This window comes from Heterocephalus glaber, unplaced genomic scaffold (genome assembly GCF_053883595.1).
Source record: "Heterocephalus glaber isolate CG9 unplaced genomic scaffold, H.glaber_assembly_v1.0 deba00001757, whole genome shotgun sequence".
Lineage (NCBI taxonomy): Eukaryota > Metazoa > Chordata > Mammalia > Rodentia > Bathyergidae > Heterocephalus > Heterocephalus glaber.
In genome coordinates, this window is record NW_028258454.1 from 4,834,903 (window position 1) to 4,853,234 (window position 18,332).

At 40.1% G+C, this 18,332-nt stretch overlaps 1 long non-coding RNA gene across 5 annotated transcripts in view; it reads right to left on the reverse strand.

The window, feature by feature from the left end:
• Positions 1-18,332, reverse strand: part of LOC101704690 (uncharacterized) — a 46,588-nt gene that overhangs the window by 24,705 nt on the left and 3,551 nt on the right. For 3 of the 5 annotated variants that reach the window (XR_015447410.1, XR_015447409.1, XR_015447412.1), the window contains exon 2: positions 17,264-17,466. This is a non-coding gene — a long non-coding RNA (uncharacterized LOC101704690). Of the gene's footprint in view, positions 1-1,351; positions 1,452-17,263; positions 18,326-18,332 lie in introns of those variants that run through there. The other 2 variants (XR_015447411.1, XR_015447408.1) reach the window with 2 other exon arrangements.

The window sequence follows — 18,332 nt, forward strand, 5'->3', positions numbered from 1 at the left end:
GGAATTTGTCATATCATAAATTCTACTGTAAATAAAAATGCCTTCATGACCCTGTATAATTTTACATATAATCATTTATTTCCCATGCTCTTAAGAAAGAACATATCATGACCACAAGCACACCATGGGAACAGAACTTTATGCTTACATCTTACTTCATAGCTCCATCTCTGTCTCTGCACAAATTGAAAGGTAAACATCAGGTAGGTTTTGTTGCCCACTAAAGTGTGAGCTGGAAAGGGGGTGATCTCCATGACTCTCTCCCACTTACAAAACCATGGGTTCATTAGGCCATAAAAGTGCTAAAGATTTGACTTGAGGATTTTTAAAAAGTATGTTGCTTCATAGTACACCCCTCATCAATTTGCCATTATCAAATAAAATTAAAAAGTCAAAATATTTATAAAAGGAAATAAAAGGTCACAGTTTAAAACACACAACTTCCTCCAAACATTAAAACTGATCCACACTATCTCTCATTCTTATTTTATTTCACTATTTTATTTTTAATATACAAAAAGCATCTTTTATCCTGAATCATACAAAATAAAAATTCCAAAAAGTACTATTTATAAGACATGGAACACTGATAATACATTTTTAAGTACCATGATTATGTGATAGCTTTTACAAAACCTGAGTTAACTCAATTTTTTTGGCATATCATTTCTTGTATCTCTACTCACTACAGTTACAAAGTGGTTAAGAACACACAACACAGCCACATTCAATCTGACAGGACTTTGGTGCCTCGTAATGCCTGGCCACTGGGCAGCATCTAGTATCGCTTCCATTCATTCAAGAAAGTATTTTGTTCAACTTCCCAAATGAACTGGAAGCATCATTTTTGGTTTGAATTAAAGAAAAAAGGCCAAGTTAAAATATGAAAACAAATATTTTTTTTTTCATTCAGGGGGAGCTGAAGCCAATATATGGTCTGTACTCAAACATCTGTCCCATATGACAATTTTTTGTTTTTAAGGATTTCTGAGACCAAGGTTCTTGTGCTAGCTTTTGTTTGCTTTTCCTTTCTGGTATGTTACGATTTTCTTCAGTCCTGGGATGGACCTCAGGGCCCTCAAGATGCTGGCCACCTGCTCTAGCCCCTTCCCTCTTCCCTTTCATTTTCCCTCAGCCCTGTCTCTGCCTGGGGCTCATGTGTCCTGTTCTGGGCTCTGTCTCTGGCAGTCTGGAAAAGTTTTTTTCTGATTCTCTCTCTGTCCTTCTCCGTTTTCACATATTTTCTATCCTTCATCAAACATTGCATTTTCTCTTTGAAGTGCTGGAGAGCTACCAGCTGCTATCTCTTGAATATCTCTCACTGAAACACTGCAGTCCACTTTGAGAATACCTTTAAGTCTGTTGAGCTGCTCTGGGGCATTGTTTTCTCTTTCCAGCATCCATCATCAGAAAAACTCCTGAGTGCACAAGCTGCAGGCAGGTCCTGTGAACTGGAAGGCCACTACATTATTTATTTATTTTTTAATTAATTATATTGGTACATTTGAGGTATACAATATAATGACATTCATCATTGGAAATTTGCATATTTACATAATCCATCTTGGTTCTTTTGCAAATGTTTTAACTAACAGGCCATTTTCATAGTCTCATAGGCCATTTTCTCATAGTTTCGATTGGGAAAATATGAGCTCACAGAAATCTCGTTAGGGACACAACAAGTCAATACAAAAATTAAAACATATCTCAAATGCAAAAACCTGTATATGGGGAAATAGTAAGTATATAAATATGAGGAGTAATCTAAAAATATAGCAAATGTTTAAATTAAAATAAATCATTACAATAAAAGACACACTGTCATGAATACCGCTCAAAATTCTCACTCTCAGCTCAAACACATTTATCCTAATTGTTCCTGCCATCTTCTGGAAGTCTTCTTTTGTGAATGTCTTTAGTTGCACTGTTTTGGCTGTCTCAGTGCCCTGAATCCATTGACAGCATTCATCTTTCACAGTCATTTTGACTTGGATAAAAGCCATACATTGCGTGGAACCAGATCCAGTGAATAAAGTGAATGCAGACATACTATGTTTCTATTGAACATAAATTTACATGTTTTGATGTAGGCTATCAAGGCAGCCATGAAAAGATACTCACAAAAGAAGACTTTGAGTAGTGCCTCAGAGAGTGGTAAGAGTGATGGGATAAGTGTGTTCCAAGTAGAAGGTGGTGTTTCCAGAGTGGTAAATGGCAATGTCATTTACTGTGGTGTAGTTTAGATCTAAAATGGATCCAAAAGCCTCTTGTGTTTGGCAGTTACTAGATTCTGTGGCATCATATCTGGCATGCTGTTAGGGGTGGAGCCCTAGAAGGTTATCTCTCCCTCCAGCTCCCCCCTACCTCTCTCTCTGTCTCTCTCTCTCTGCCTCCTTTCATGAGGTGAGCAGTTCTCCCTCCACCGTACCCCTCTGTCATGCCATCCTTAGAGCCATCAGACTATGGACTGAAATGTGAACCAATATAAATCTCTCCTCTTTCAGTTGTGTCATGTATTTCGTCCCAGCAATGAGAAAAGTGCCTAACACATACTACACAGTAGACTGGTGAAATTCATTGGGGTTATGTTCCCAGAGCACCCATGAATTACAAAAAATTGACGATTTCAGATATGGTCAGAAAAATGCCCATGCCTGTTTTTATAGTTTAAACCCAAAATATGCCATGTTTCCCACAGTTATATAATTTAATTAAATAAAATACTGTATGAACAAAGCCCTAGAAGGTTCAGGGCATTTTGGCAGCATCTCAGGGATTTAATAAGAAGAAAACTGAGAACACTCAAGACAGCTACAGGCAGTCAGCAATCTGTTATGATGTAGGAATTATGGTGCATCTTCTAGAGATGGGTTACAGGGAAGCAACCAATCAGCTGGGAACAATTATTAGTTACTTTATCAGGAAAATCCCCAAATGGCTGAGACTACAGACTCTGAATTGAGACTTCACAGGGGTAGACTGTAAAACATTTTTGAACAATTTAAATATTCCTCATATATTTCAATCACACCTTGTGGGCTGTTATTAATAATAAGATACTGTTTCATACCAGATACTATGATTTGTGCCTCTATTCACTATCTCCCTCATTTTCATTGAAATTCTGTATAGTTGGCATTGTTTCTAATTAACAGATGAGAGGACTCAGAATAGGAAGGTAACTGACCAGCCATCATACAAAAAAGCCCAGAACTGCTATGTGGACTCAGTGGTCTGTCACAGAGGCCCAGACTCTACCACAGCTGTCCTCTTTATTTAATGACACTTTATATCCTGCCACTGGAAATGATACTTCTAAAATATTCACATGCCATATAATCTTAGCATGTCCAGTTCTTCAAAGCAATACAGGGGTTTTACAGATGAAAGTCAAAAGCAGCAGCTGGACCACCTAATATTCTGGAAAATTCACATAGACAGAAAGGAAAAAGAACACCATCACCAGACACCCATTTCCATTCCTAATAAACTTTGACTTCATAGTCTTACTCTTCTTAATGCACAAATTATCTCATTAGATGAAAGAACTAACCATTTCATTACGAAAAGACATCTCCTGTTTCAAAGTTGAGAAGTGAAAAAAAAAGATGGTCATTCTAAAAAGGCTTTGTTAAATGTATCCTATAAAAAAATGAAATACTATATTATACCAAGAGCATGTTTCAGAATTAGTACAAACATAACAGAGTCACACATAAGCAAAGTAAGAAAGTCATAGAAAAGAAAAATAAAGTTTTATCATAAATATTGAGTCAATGCTATAGTTGCTTATGAATTTACATGTTTTGGGGCATATATAAGCCACAGTAGCACACAGGTGAAATTCCTTAACCCTGTTCTTAACCTTACTGTGTGTATATCTGAAATCCCGATGGCTCTGCCCTCCCCTCTCCCCAGGTCTGTAAATGAGAACACAGCCAGGTGTTCCACAAGGGTCTCAAATGTACCAGGCTTGGGAAATATATCTGTACCTGTTGAAAAGTCCTCAGAATATAATTTTAAGTAAAATCACTTTTGATTAAATCAATTTTTTAAATAAATATAACATTGCCATCAGCCCACTGTAGACAGGCAGGTCTGCATACGCCCTACTGAGGTCGCAAGTCATGCGGAACATGCAGAATCAGCCTGCGGCACACAGGCAGCCACCTGGTTCCACACTACAAAGACACAGAGAACACCGGACCACCAGACCACAGTACTGAGTCCCGCTGCTCCCAGCCCAGAGGTAGGGGCTTCTGAGCCACCATCCCACTGCTCCTGGACCAGAGGGCTTCCTGGCCACCATCCCACCCGCTGCTCTCAGCCCACAGGAAAGGGCTTTTGGGCCACCTTCTGTCCCGCTGCTCCTGGCCCAGAGGAAGGGGCTTCCAGGCCACCATCCCTCCCGCCGCTCCCAGCCCCTGTCGCACCTCTCCCAGCTCAGAGGAGGTAATCCGTGCAGGCACTAACAGTCCCCCGCCCCAGTCGAAATGAGAAAACACATAAATAAGTCTCAAAACCAGACTTCCAGATCACCTACAGCAACCCCAAAGGGAAATGAGATGGAACACTCTGATACTCAACCACCTGGACCCACTGAACTGGCAACAAAAGGGGATCTGGAAAAAATGAAATCAGAAATAATTTCTCAGATAACAGGAGAAATTGTGCCCTTAGTGCAAGACATAATTAATAAACCTAGAGAGAAGCTCAGGAACATGATGGAATCCCAACATAAGAAACAAATGGAATCCATAAAACAGATGCAAATAGATTTCCAGGACATGAAAAACTCCACTGAAAGTCTACACAGCAGAATGAGCCAATGTGAGGACAGAATTTCAGATATAGAAGATAAGGTTGCAATTAGTGACCAGGAAAAGAAAAATTGCTTCAAAATTATAAGGGAACATACATGAGAAATCAATCCAGCAGCTGCTAGATGATGCAAAAAAGAATAACATAAGACTGATTGGAGTCAATGAAGAAACAGGAGAGAGTGCAGATGACATAAAAAATCTCGTCACAGAAATAATGGCAGAAAACTTCCCAAGCAGGGGAAAAGAGCTTCACATACAAATAAGTGAGGCATATAGGACTCCAAATAGCCTCGATCAAAAAAAATCTACACATAGGCATATAATTGTTAAGATTCCAGAAACACAACAGAAGAACAAAGTTCTCCAAGCAGTCAGAGAAAAGGAACAAATCACATACAAAGGAAAGCCCATCAGAATCACAGCAGACTTCTCAACACAAACCATCAAGGCAAGAAGAGCTTGGAGTGACATATTCCAAGCCCTAAAAGAAAACAGCCTCTAACCCAGACTGATGTACTCTGCAAAACTATCTTTCAAAATTGATGGAGAAATAAGATACTTTCATGACAAAGAGCACCTTAGGAACTTCGTGAATACCAAACCAGCACTCCAAAGAATTTTACACAATAGCCTAGGAACAGACATTGAGGATCACAACCCCAGGAAGCAAAGCAGAATGAACCCATCTGGCATGACAAGAAATTAAATGGAACAGGGGAGAACTCAACAAAAAGAAAAAGTCATGGCAATGACAAGTCAATACGTTTCAGTTATAACCATCAACGTTAATGGTCTCAATTCACCAATCAAAAGAAACAAACTAGCAGAATGGGTCAAGAAGCAAAATCCAACAATATGCTGCATATAAGAAACACACTTAATTCAAAAGGAAACTCATACACTGAAAGTGAAAGGGTGGAAAACAATACTGCATGCGACAGGAACCCCCAAAAAAAGCAGGAGTAGCTATCCTCTTTGCAGATCAAGTAGATTTCAAACCAACACTGATGAAGAGAGATGAAGAAGGACACTACATCTTTGTAAAGGGAAGAATCCAAGAGGAAGAGATGACAATCATAAATATCTATGCACCAAACACTAGTGCGCCCAACTATATAAAACAAATACTAACAGACATGAAAAGTCATATATGCACTAATACAATTGTAGTGGGGGACCTCAACACCCCACTGTCACAGATAGATCAACTAGACAAAAAAATAAATATAACATTGCCTAAAGGATCATCTTTAAATGCCAAAGAACACAAGACTGAACTTGGAAGATATTTTACTAATGCAACTCAACAGGAGCAGGCAGTGACAAAAGGATTGTATACAACCAGTGAATTGTAGTCAGCAATTGTGCTATCCTTCATTTATGTAGTGCTTTGCAATGAAGTCTGAAACAAAGCAAAACTCTGGTTTCCCTCATCCTATTCCATGTGGGTCACGTGGAGCTACAGCTGCTGGTGCCCACCTCCTACCATCCCTGCAGCCCCAGCAGACACAGCAGCACTGTGTCACCAGAACATGGTGTGGACCCCACCCTTCCCAGGAGTTGAAGCCCCAGAGCTCAGGGGCAAATGAGAGCATTCCAGAGGGTAAATATCCTCATTCTACATACAAGTGTTACACACAGATCACTTTTATAAAATAAAGTCCCTGTGCATACACACTGAAGGCTCAGACATTTAATTCTGCCTCACACAGCAGAAAGGAACATTCTCTTCACTCCTATGCTTTCCAATTGGAAAGCACAACTAAAAATTTTATACTTATGTCACTAACACACTTACTGTAAAAGAAAGAAGTGATTAAGTAAACTGCAAAATGCACTCTAAAAGCTAGATAGTTCAAGAAATGCAGTGGTGCATTCTTTGGAAAAGCAAAAATATTTTAATTCATAAGTTATTACTTCTTTAATGCATCTATTTTATAAATGCTGCTTCACATATGACAACCATAAAATACAAAGTAACACATGTGCATAAAATGGTACACATACCTATGTTCTCTATACAGGTAGCCAGAGACTATTTTATTATATCCAAGTAGTAAAGGCAAATTTTAACCAAGTTGTTTTCTATTTCAAACTGAAACTAAGTCTTACCAATGCAAAATTTCCAAAACGGCAGCTGGAGAAAAAAAGAAATAAAGTCTTTAGAAGCTACTTTACTAATTCCTCTAAACCAAGGATTTCAAATGCCTTGCTTCCATGTATAGAGAGAGCACAAAAGGCCAGGTGGCCAACTCCTTCTGTCTTAGGAGCATAGGGACAACTCCAGGACCTGCAGCACACTGAATCCTGCTCTTTTCTGCTCATGCTAAGGGGGATTGGCCACTTGAGCAAGGGAAAGACTGGGAAGATGTGTCCCTACCTCTGAGGCCATTCATAAAAGAGTGAGGAAAGGGATGATTTTGATCTTTCTGGGGTTTTTTTCAGTATTTTTCTCTATTACTTTGTAAAAAATTTTCAAGAGGAGCAAATGTATACATTATGCTCAGTGAGATTCTTTTAGGAAAAACTCTAAGCAACAGGAGACATTCTAGGACCCAGCCCTCATGCTCATCAGCAGATTGTTCAAGGCAGAAAAGCACTTCCTCAGTAGTGCATCTGAAAGCCCCCCTCACCTCTAGCTCCAAAGAACTGTCAGCTCTCCTGAGCTCCCAGACCCAGGCACCAGAGATGGCCCCACACTCACCCATGACCAAGGCTGTACCAAGCCCTGAGACAGATTCTCAGAAACAATGCCCTCCAGTGTGGGATTTTATGAAGAGCTGCAAGCTCAGTCTGCCTTCTAGCACTGGAAAGCTGCTGTTTCCCAGGATAGCATGGGGCTGGCAAAGGAAAGAGAGGTAGAACAAGATAAAACACCACTGTTCTGGCTGGGATTCAGCTTCTTTTTACCCTCTGCTACTGGAAATCAGCATTAAAAGTGGCTTAGAGGAAACTTATTTTAAGCAACCTCCTGAATTGTTCCTTGACAGAATAACTGGCCTTGTAATACATTTATGGATATTTAAGTGCTATCTAGATGCCAGGGACTTTGATAAGTGTTCTGGACAGAGAGGGGAGAAAAGCCAGACATGCAAGCCTCTTCCAGCTTACAGATCAGGCAAGCAGGATGCCGGGGAGATGGCATTCTGACACTCACCATGTCTGTGGAGCAGCTCCCTAACCTGACCCACAACAGACTCACTTGTCAGAAGGAGGAACCAAATCTGGAACTTAAATATTTGTGGAGGGAGCCACCCTTAGAGCCTCACCAGTACAGCCCTATCGGGAGCAGACCACCCAGGACTGAAGCCAGCTCTGCGTGGGTGGCTACACCCACTTGTAACCAAGGGCTTGTAAGGAGCCCTGGGCATGCCCCCTAGCCACCTGTGGAGCCGTGCGGGCACCTAGAACAACAGTGCTAGCCCCCCCGCCCCCCCAAATCCCCCCACACCTCTGGCCTCTTGGCTGTGCAGCTACCTGGTTCCACACTACAGAGGCACAGGGGACATTGTCCTGAACTGCAGAAGTGAACAACAGAGAGAGAGAGGGCCTCTCTCAGGCTCCCTGATAACTGAAGCCCACTGGAAAAGTGAAGAGAATCTCTGCAGTAAAGAAGGCACACCAGACCACTGTAATTGGTAAGTTAGAAGGATCATCACCTCCCATCTGAACCTGGACTATCTCCAGGGGAACCTGCAATAGAACCTTGCACAGTTCAACTCTGCAGGAGGACAGGGAGCTCAACTTGGGACTTGCAGGAGAAATCTGCCTGAATCTCACTGGTATGTGACTGGCTCACTGAGACTCATTGACTTATAACTGCACACTCTGCCCACATTGTCTATTGTGACAGAAGAGACATACCCTGAAGGAGTCCCTTCATTTTTATCTTTTATTTGTTATTTTCAAAATTACCACTATTTTTTGCTCTTATTTTTAATTTTTTTCCTTCTTTATCTACTCTTTAAAATTTTTTTATTTTTCTCTTTCTTTCTGTTTTCTTCTCTCTCTCTCTCTCTCTTCTCTCTCTCTCTCTTTCTCTTTCTCTCTCCCTCACTCCCTTGTTGTCCCACATTGTTCTTCATCTCCCTTTGTGTTCCTATTCTGGCCCTAATTCATATTTCTTCTTTATTCTTCTTTTCTTCTCTTTCCTCCTCTCAGCTGTGCCCTCTGGCCTCACTGCTAACCTTCCCCTACCCTTCTACCTACCTATCCTTCCCTCCCCAACTCCTTCTAACTCCCCATTCCAAAGGGTAAAGTTGCCATATTGAAGAGTTTATTCACTATAAACATATGTTGGGTTGGTCCTGGATTTTGATTTAATTCACACAGTTAGTGACAGATTAATAACTATCACAAATTGTCATTTTCTAAGAGGTACTCGATGCTATTGTGTTGCTAATTGTATCACTTGGGCTAAGGTATTGTGATTGATCTAATCAGTTGTCCTTCCTGGTACAATGAAAATGAGACAGCCTCAGAGCCATTAAGAGACTCAAAACCTAAAGGCTAGCTATATCTGGAAGACACCTCTGAGAAGCAATCATTCCATGAGGATTCTAAATACATCAACAAAGATATTTACAATAAGCAACTTCAAAGTATTAACCCAGGAACTAAACCAAGGACAGTACCAAAAACAAAAATGAGAAGACATTTAAGTAAGGTGACTTCCACCCCACAAAAGGCAAATTCTGGGGGGAACGAGGTGGAAAAGTCCAATAATCAACCACCTGGACACCCTGAACTGATAGCACAGGAAGTAACAAAACAGATGAATGAGGCTCTAGAAAAATTCAAAAAAAAAAAATCTCCCAGATAACTACAGAGATGGTGAGCAAAGTGAAAGACATAACTAGAGGCTCTAGAACAGAAACAGATTAAAAAAAATAGATGAGCTCAGAAATATGCTGGAAGCCATGAATGCCCAGCATAAGAAAGAAATGGAAACCATGATTGCCCAACATAAGAAAGAAATGGAATCCATGAAACAGATTCAAACAGATATTCAGGAAATTAAAAACTCCATTGAAAGCATACAGAACAGATTAAGGGAATCTGAAGATAGAATATCAGATATAGAAGACGGGATTGCGCTGAAGGACCATGAAAACAGAGATTTCTTAAAAATAGTAAAGGACCATGAGAAATCAATTCAGCAGCTGCTAGATGATGCAAAGAAGAACAACATAAGACTGATAGGAGTCCATGAAAACACAGGAGAAAGTACAATTGACATAAAAAAAACTTCACAGAAGTAATAGTAGAAAACTTACCAGAGTTGGAGAATTGGACATACAGTTAAGAACTCCAACTAGCCATGATCAAAAAAAATCTACACCTAGACATATAATAGTCAAGATTCCCAGAAACCCAACAGAAGAACAAAATCCTACAGGCAGTTAGAGAAAAGAAACAAATCACCTACAAAGGAAAGCCCATCTGAATCACAGCAGACTTCTCAACACAAACCCTGAAATCAAGGAGATCCTGGAGTGAAGTATTTCAAGCCCTAAAAGAAAATAACTTCCAACCTAGACTGTTGTATCCGGCAAATTTATCTTTCAAAATTGATGGGGAAATTAGATACTTTCATGACAAAGAACACCTGAGAAATTTTATGAACACCAAACCAGCACTCCAAACAATTCTAAGCAATATCCTAGAAAAAGACAATGAAGGTCACAAATCCATGAGACCCAACAGAGGGAAACCACCAGACAAAGTAAGACACTAAAGAGAAAGGGGGAAAAAATGAAATAAAAGAGCCAACAACAGCAAAAGATCATGACAAGGATGAGTCAATATCTATCAATTATACCTATCAATATTAATGGCCTGAATTCACCAATCAAAAGAAACAGACTGGCAGAATGGATTAAGAAGCAAAATCCAGCAATATGTTGTATACAAGAAACACACCTAACTCAAAAGGAAATTCATAGACAAAGTAAAAGGATGGAAAACACTTCTCCATGTGACAGGAACCCAGAAAAAAGCAGGGGTAGCAATCTTATTTGCAGACAAAGTAGATTTCAAACCAAAACTAATTAAGAGAGATAAAGATGGTCACTACATCCTCGTGAAGGGAACAATCCAAAAGGAAGAGATGACAATCCTAAATATATATGCACCAAATACGAATGCCCCCAACTACACAAAACAAATATTAATGGACATGAAAAACCAAATAAGCACTAATACAATTATAGTGGGGGACCTCAATAGCCCACTATCACAAATAACAGATCATCTAGACAAAAAATTAACAACGACATTCTAGAACTGAACCAAGCTATTGAACAAATGGACTTACTAGATGTTTACAGAGTGTTCCATCCCACAAAATCAGAATACATATTCTTTTCAGCTGCTCAGGGGTCATTCTCCAAAATAGACCACATGCTAGTTCATAGGACATGTCTAAGTAAATGTAAAAGAATTGAAGTTATCCCCTGTATACTATCAGACCACAGTGCAATAAAATTGGAGGTCAATAACATAAGAAACTGCAAAACTCCCACAAACACATGGACAACCAATGGGTCACAGAGGAAATTAAAGAAGAAATTAGTTTCTACAAGTAACTGATAATGCCAGTACAACATACAGGAATCTATGGGACACAATGAAAGCAGTTCTACGTGGGAAATTCATAACAGTAAATGCCCATATTAGGAAAACAGAGAGAACTCAAGTTAAATAACCTAATGCAGAACCTCAAGCTCCTAGAAAAAGAAGAGCATAACAAACCTAAAGCTGATACAAGAAAGGAAATTATAAAGATGTGAGCAGGAATCAATGCAATGGAGACTAAGAATGATACAAAAAATTAAAGAATCAAAGAGTTGGGTTTTTTAAAGAATAAATAAAATCAATAAACCTTTAGCCAACCTTATCAAAAAAAGGAAAGAAAAAGCTCAAATCCATACAATTAAGAACAAAAAAGGTGAAGTAACGACAGACCAACCAGAAATCCAGAGGATCATCAATCCTACTTTGAGAAACTGTACTCTAATAAAATGGAAAACACAGAAGAAATGGACAGATTTCTAGATACATATGAATTACCAAAGTTAAATGAAGAAGATATAGAAATTCTAAACACCCCAATTACAATGAGTGAAATTGAAAATGTAAAAAAACTTACCAACAAAGAAAAGCCCAGGTCCTGAGGGCTTCATTGCTAAATTCTACAAGACATTTAAAGAAGAACTATCACCATTACTCTAAATTCATCAAGGAAATTGAAAGGAAAGCAAAGCTTCCAAATTCATTTCTGGAAGCAAGTGTTACTTTGATTCCAAAACCAGGGAAAGACCCAACCAAAAAAGAGAATTACAGAACAATCTCCCTAATGAACATAGATGCAAAAATCCTCAACAAGATACTGGTGAACAGAATACAGAGGGTCATCAAGAAGATCATACACCCTGACCAACTTGGATTTATCCCAGGGATGCAAGGATGGTTCAACATCCATAAATCAATAAATGTAATACACTATATTAACAGAGTCAAGAACAAAAACCATATGATCATCTCAATAGATGCAGAAAAGGCATTTGACAAAATCCAACACCCATTCATGATAAAAACCCTACAGGAAATTGGAATAGAAGGTCCTTATCTCAACCTGATTAAGGCTATTTAAGGAAAACCAACAGCCAACATCATACTAAATGGTCAGAAACTGAAAACTTTCACTCTAAAATCAGGAACAAGACAAGGATGCTCACTATCACTACTCCTGTTTGATATAGTTCTGGAAGCATTAGCCACAGCAATTAGAAAAGAGAAATAAATAAAAGGAATAAAGGTAGGAAAGGAAGAAGTTAAACTGTCATTATTTGCTGATGATATATTTTACATAGAAGACCCAAAAAACTCGGTTAAAAGTCTTCTAGACCTAATTCACAGATTCAGTAGAGTAGCTGGATATAAGGTCAACACTCAAAAAACAATAGTTTTCTTATACACAAATAGCAGACTCATTGAGAGAGAAATTAGGGAAATAATTCCTTTTCAATAGCATCCAAAAAAATGAAATATCTCGGAATCAACCTAACAAAGGAAGCAAGAGACCTCTACACTGAAAACTACAGCACTCTGAAAAAGGAGATCGAGGAGGACATAAGAAAATGGAAAGACAACCCTTATTCCTGGGTAGGAAGAACCAATATAGTGAAAATGGCCATACTTCCAAAACTACTATATAGATTCAGTGGAATGCCAACTGAAATTCCAACAATATACTTCACAGAACTACAGAAAACAATACAAAAATTCATTTGGAAACAGAAGAGACCTAGAATAGCTAAAGCAATTCTAGGCAACAGAGACATGGCTGGGGGTATCACAATCCCCAACTTGAAACTATACTACAAAGCTACCGTGATAAAATCAGCATGGTACTGGCAAAGAAACAGACCCAAGCATCAGTGGAATAGATTAGAAGATGCAGAAACAACTCCAGACATACTCAGCCACTTCATCTTTGATAAAGGAGCCAACCACCCTCACCAGAGGAAAGATAGCCTATTTAATAAATGGTTTTGGAAAAACTGGATTTCAACCTGCCATACATGAAAACTAGACCCATACCTATCACCATGCACTAAACTAAGATCAAAGTGGGTTAAAGATCTAAATATTAAGACAGAAGCACTAAAGTTGCTGGAAGATATGTTACGTAGAACTCTTGAAGACATTGGCATAGGAAAAGACTTTATGAACAAAACCTCAGTAGCACGGGAACTAGCAGAAAGAATCAACAACTGGGATCTCATCTTATTAAAAAGCTTCTGCACTGCAAGAGAAACCACTAACAGAGCTAAGAGACAACCTACAATGTGGGAAAAAAAATTTAGCAGCTGTACCTCAGACAAAGGTCTACTACCTAGAATATATAAGGAACTGAAAAAAATGAGACCCCCCAAATTCAAAGACCCAATTCCAAAATGAGCATCTGAAATGAACAGACATTTCTCAGGCAAAGAAGTAAAAGCAGCAAATAAATATATGAAACAATGTTCAACGTCACTGGTCATTCAAGAGATGCAGATGAAAACAACACTGAGATTCCACCTCACCCCAGAAAGAATGGCTGCTATCAAGAAATCCAGCAATAACAAATGCTGGTGGGGGTGTGGAGAGAAAGGAACCCTTCTCCATTGTTGGTGGGAGTGCAGACTGGTGCAACCACTGTGGAAATCAGTGTGGAGATACCTCAAAGACCTAGGGCTAGAGGTCCCATTTCACCCAGGTGCTCCCCTGCTGGGTATCTTCCCCAAAGAATTAAAAGAATCATACCACAGCAATCTATGTGCACCCATGTTTATAGTGGCACAGTTTATAATAGCTAAAACTTGGAAACAGCCTAAGTGCCCATCAACTGGAAACTGGATAAAGAAGATGTGTATTTTTTTATAAAATGGAGTACTACTCAGCCATGAAGAATGAGAAACTAGAGACATTTATAGCTAAATGGATCCATATTGAGGCCATATTCTTAAGTGAAATAAATAGGACACGTATGTGTAAATACCGAATACTTTCTCTAGTGTGAGAAACTGAAAGTATAAATAAGGATTAAAATGAATAATTGATAATTTGAAATAGGAAAAGGCCCAAAGGTGTAGGGGTGGTGGGAGGGGAAGGGGAAAGGGAAGAAGAGAAAGGAAAAATTATGAGAAAAGAAAAAAAATGGAAACAAAATTTATGTAAATAGGGAAGGGTGGAGGGGGTGAAGGGTGCACAGGCAATGGGGAAAAAATTAAGAGCTAAGATACATCATGTACAGGTACAAGCACCCAATGATAAATGTAAACATACTGTATACCTAAAATGTACCAATAAAAGAATAATAAAAAAAAAAAACACCACTGCTCTTACAGAGGTTCTGCAACTTTTTTTGAATTAAAGTTCATTGGGTTGTTGTAAGCTTTGGGTTTATTTCTAGAGGTTTTTTTTTTTTTGGTACCGGGGATTGAACTCAGGTCCTTCCGCTTGCAAGGCAGGCGGCAGAACCACTGAGCTAAATCCCTGGCCCTATTTCTAGAGTTTTGAAAGCATTGATTTTGATAATTTTCTAAGTATCCTCTCCTCACTGTCATGTAGAAATGAACTATTCAACTATTCAAGAATTTTTGCCTCCTTCCAATATTTTGTAACAGTATTTCTTAAAGTTGTCCCAAGTCATTTTAAAACCATCAACTTTAATCTTTTAAAAAATTTAAAAATTATTCCACTTCACTAACAAAATCAATTCAAATTCAATTAAAAATTGCAATGCTGAAATTGCCAGTCAGGCATCTCCAAATCTATCCGCATATAACTTTTGACCCTGGGCTCCTTTCAAACACTTCTCAAAAGATATACTTATTTTACATTAGGATGGGCAAACTACAGTCCACCGACTGTTATTCACTGCCTGCAAGCTAAAAAAGATCTCTACTGTTCTTAAAAGATTGTGAAAATAAATTTTAAAAAGATGAAGAAAGAGCATGTGGCTTGCAAACTGAAACAGTTTACTCACTGGATCGTCAAAGAAAAACATATTTTATTTTTGGTGGTGCTGGGACCTCGGGGCTTGGTGCATGCCAGGCAAGTGTTCTCAGCCCTAGGATGACACTTTTTAGCTACTACACTTGGAACCACTCTGGAATTGAAGTTTAAACTTCACTGAACTCCAAAAAGATGTGTCTCTGCTAAGGCTTCATTAACTGTAACAAATACAGTACCAGAAACTGTCTCACTCAACCATGCTAGTACCCAGTATTGTTTGAAAATTATATATACTGGCAAAATTCTTACATGTGGTACTTAAATGGGAAAGATCAACATGCTAACAATTCCATCTATCTTCTCAATGATCCTCAAAATTTTTCTGACTCTCACAACCACGAGAGAGAGAGAGAGAGAGAAATTATGCTAATATTCCAAATGCATAAAGTAATTATCACAAGAACTTCTGTGCTGAAAGCAACTGCTCTGGATCCCTTTTTTCCCACTCAGCTCCACACTCTCCACCCTTTCCCCCATCTCAAGCTCCTCACCCTGCACCCCTGCTCCCACCTCCAGCTCCTCATCCTCTACCCTGCTCCCATTTCCAGCAGCTCACCTGAGAAGGTGAACCAGTTTCTTACATTACTAAAACCAAACCAGTGAGAACAAGCTCTCTTAACTTCTTTTAGAGCTACTTTTACATTTCCCTTAACACTTCTCTATATAGTAATTCTTGCTCTTGTATTCACCACCTCAGAAGAGAGAACATCTCTCCTCCTTCCACAGTTAGCTTCTCAAATTGTGAGTTCATATTCCTATGCCAAATATTCCAGACTTTGCTCCTTCAAGTCTTCCCTTTCTTGGATCCTCCATCTCACTCCCTCTCCTGAAGCTTTCCCTTCAGTCTTTCCCTCTCCTAGAACCTAAAACTCTTCCCATGAGTCAACAGACCTCCCCTCTCTTCCCATTCAGTGACATGTTTCTTGGCCTACTTCTTTCTTATAAGGTTCCATAACTCTCTTACTTGACCAACAACGTTTCCATTATCAAAATCAAAATCAATGGCCTCCCTCAATTTTTAAGCTTTTCTATCTTTCTGCAGTATTTAATCAGATTCTTGTATTTTTCTAATCTTCTGTCATATCAAATCTCCTGGTTTTATTTTTCTAAATATTCACATATTACACACTTAATTTGATTTTTCCTTCCTTTTATCTCTTAAAGTTTAAAATCCCAAAGTATATTTACCTATGGCCTTTTTCTCTCCATAATGATATCCCTTGAAAATCTCACCAAATCTTCAAGTTCCACTTCCACTTTTACAAAGATAATTTTCAAATCCATAATCTTTATTCCTGGATGACCTTTCTCTTCCTTTCTCTCCCCTTCTCATCTTCTTGATCTTACCATCTATTTAGTCTTTGCATCCCTTCTCCATCAACTCTCACCTCTGTCCTCTCCCATCCATCCCTACTGTTACAACCCTCCTTTACACCACTGCAGCCTGGAGTCTAGTAGTGGTTTTACAACCATGCGTCTCCTTTCTCGGTCAATCTCCGATCCACCTATGCACTGCTGTCTAGTTCATTGTGAACTACACTTCTGATCAAGTTGCTCTCCTACTTAAAGATCATTCAGTGTACTAAATGCTACTGTATTGAAAGTGGCTCATATGATTTTTAAAAGAGAAGAACCAATTTGTGCCTTCCTACAGAATGAATCCCCTGCTCCCAGCCATGAATCAGGCTCTCCAGGACTGGTCCCAAACAATCTATCAACCTGCTTCCCACTTCCTCCTCTTTCAGAAACTTTCCTCCGGCCAGACTGTTCTCATGCTGAGGGACCCTGGTGACTTCCATCTTGCAGTTCTGCCAGCCCCCAATATTTCCGGCACACATCCAAAGCTTAGTCCTTTGCTACAATTCTAATCCTACCTTTTCCTGAAAGTCTTTGCTGATCTCCTTTCCCGTTTCCACCTGAAGTACGATTTCCCTCTTCTGAGCTACAGAAACACTGCCACGGTCAGTCATCACTGCAACTCTCATCAGGTGTCTTCCGTGTGACAGACCCCAGCGGGTTGGAGCTTGGATTTGGGAAAATGGTTTCCAAATCCTGATGACTCTGGCTGCGGATGTGTCTGTGGGCATTTTAACACAGCTGTTAAAATCTCCATACCACATTGAGGACAGGTTCTCACACCACGCCCCCAGCCAGACGACACTCGGTGGAAAGCAGTGGCAATAACTTGCACTGAGAGACATCCATCCACATCCCCGTTCATATCAGCAGCCGCCAGAACAAGGTTGGTGTCACTCACAGTTGGTGTCACTGAGATAGCAGCATTTGAGTTTTCTCTCAAGTTACAGAAAACAACGGCTGTAAATGGAGCAGGAAATACCTTCCAGGGCTTACATTTTTAAAAGCCTGCAATTGTAGATACTAAAACTCTCCAGCAAGATGGAAGCAAAGGGGTATCAATCCCCAGGGGCATACTGTCCTAAATGCAGTGCAACAAATGTCAGTCCACGAGAGGCAGCCAGTCATTTTTACAAAGTCTGAAGCTGGCTGTTCCCACTAAGGCAACTTCTGCAGGCACAGGGCTGAGCGCTGGGTCCCGGATCCTGGAACCAGCCTAAGCCCATTCAGCGTGGGTCCCCATCTGCCCCGTCTCTGTCCAGGCTGCAGCGCTCCCTGTAGGCCCCGCGTGCTCCCGCCTGCTCACCGGGTCCAGGCCACCCCATCTCCGTCCAGGCTGCAGTGCCCCCTGCAGGCCTGGCGCCCTCCCGCCCCCTTGAGAGGCCCAGCATGGCGCCGTGGTGGGTCCCTGGCTGCTGCAGGGTGCGCGCCTTCTCGAGAGCCCCGCCAGGACGCCGGGCTGGAGCCCCGCGAGGCCGGCCAGGTTCCCGGAGGCCTCGTCCACGCGCGGCTGCTTCTCTAGCCTGGGCTACCCAGGCGTGGAGGTCAGGAGCGGCTCCGGACGCGCGTCTCTGCCCTTCCTCCCGC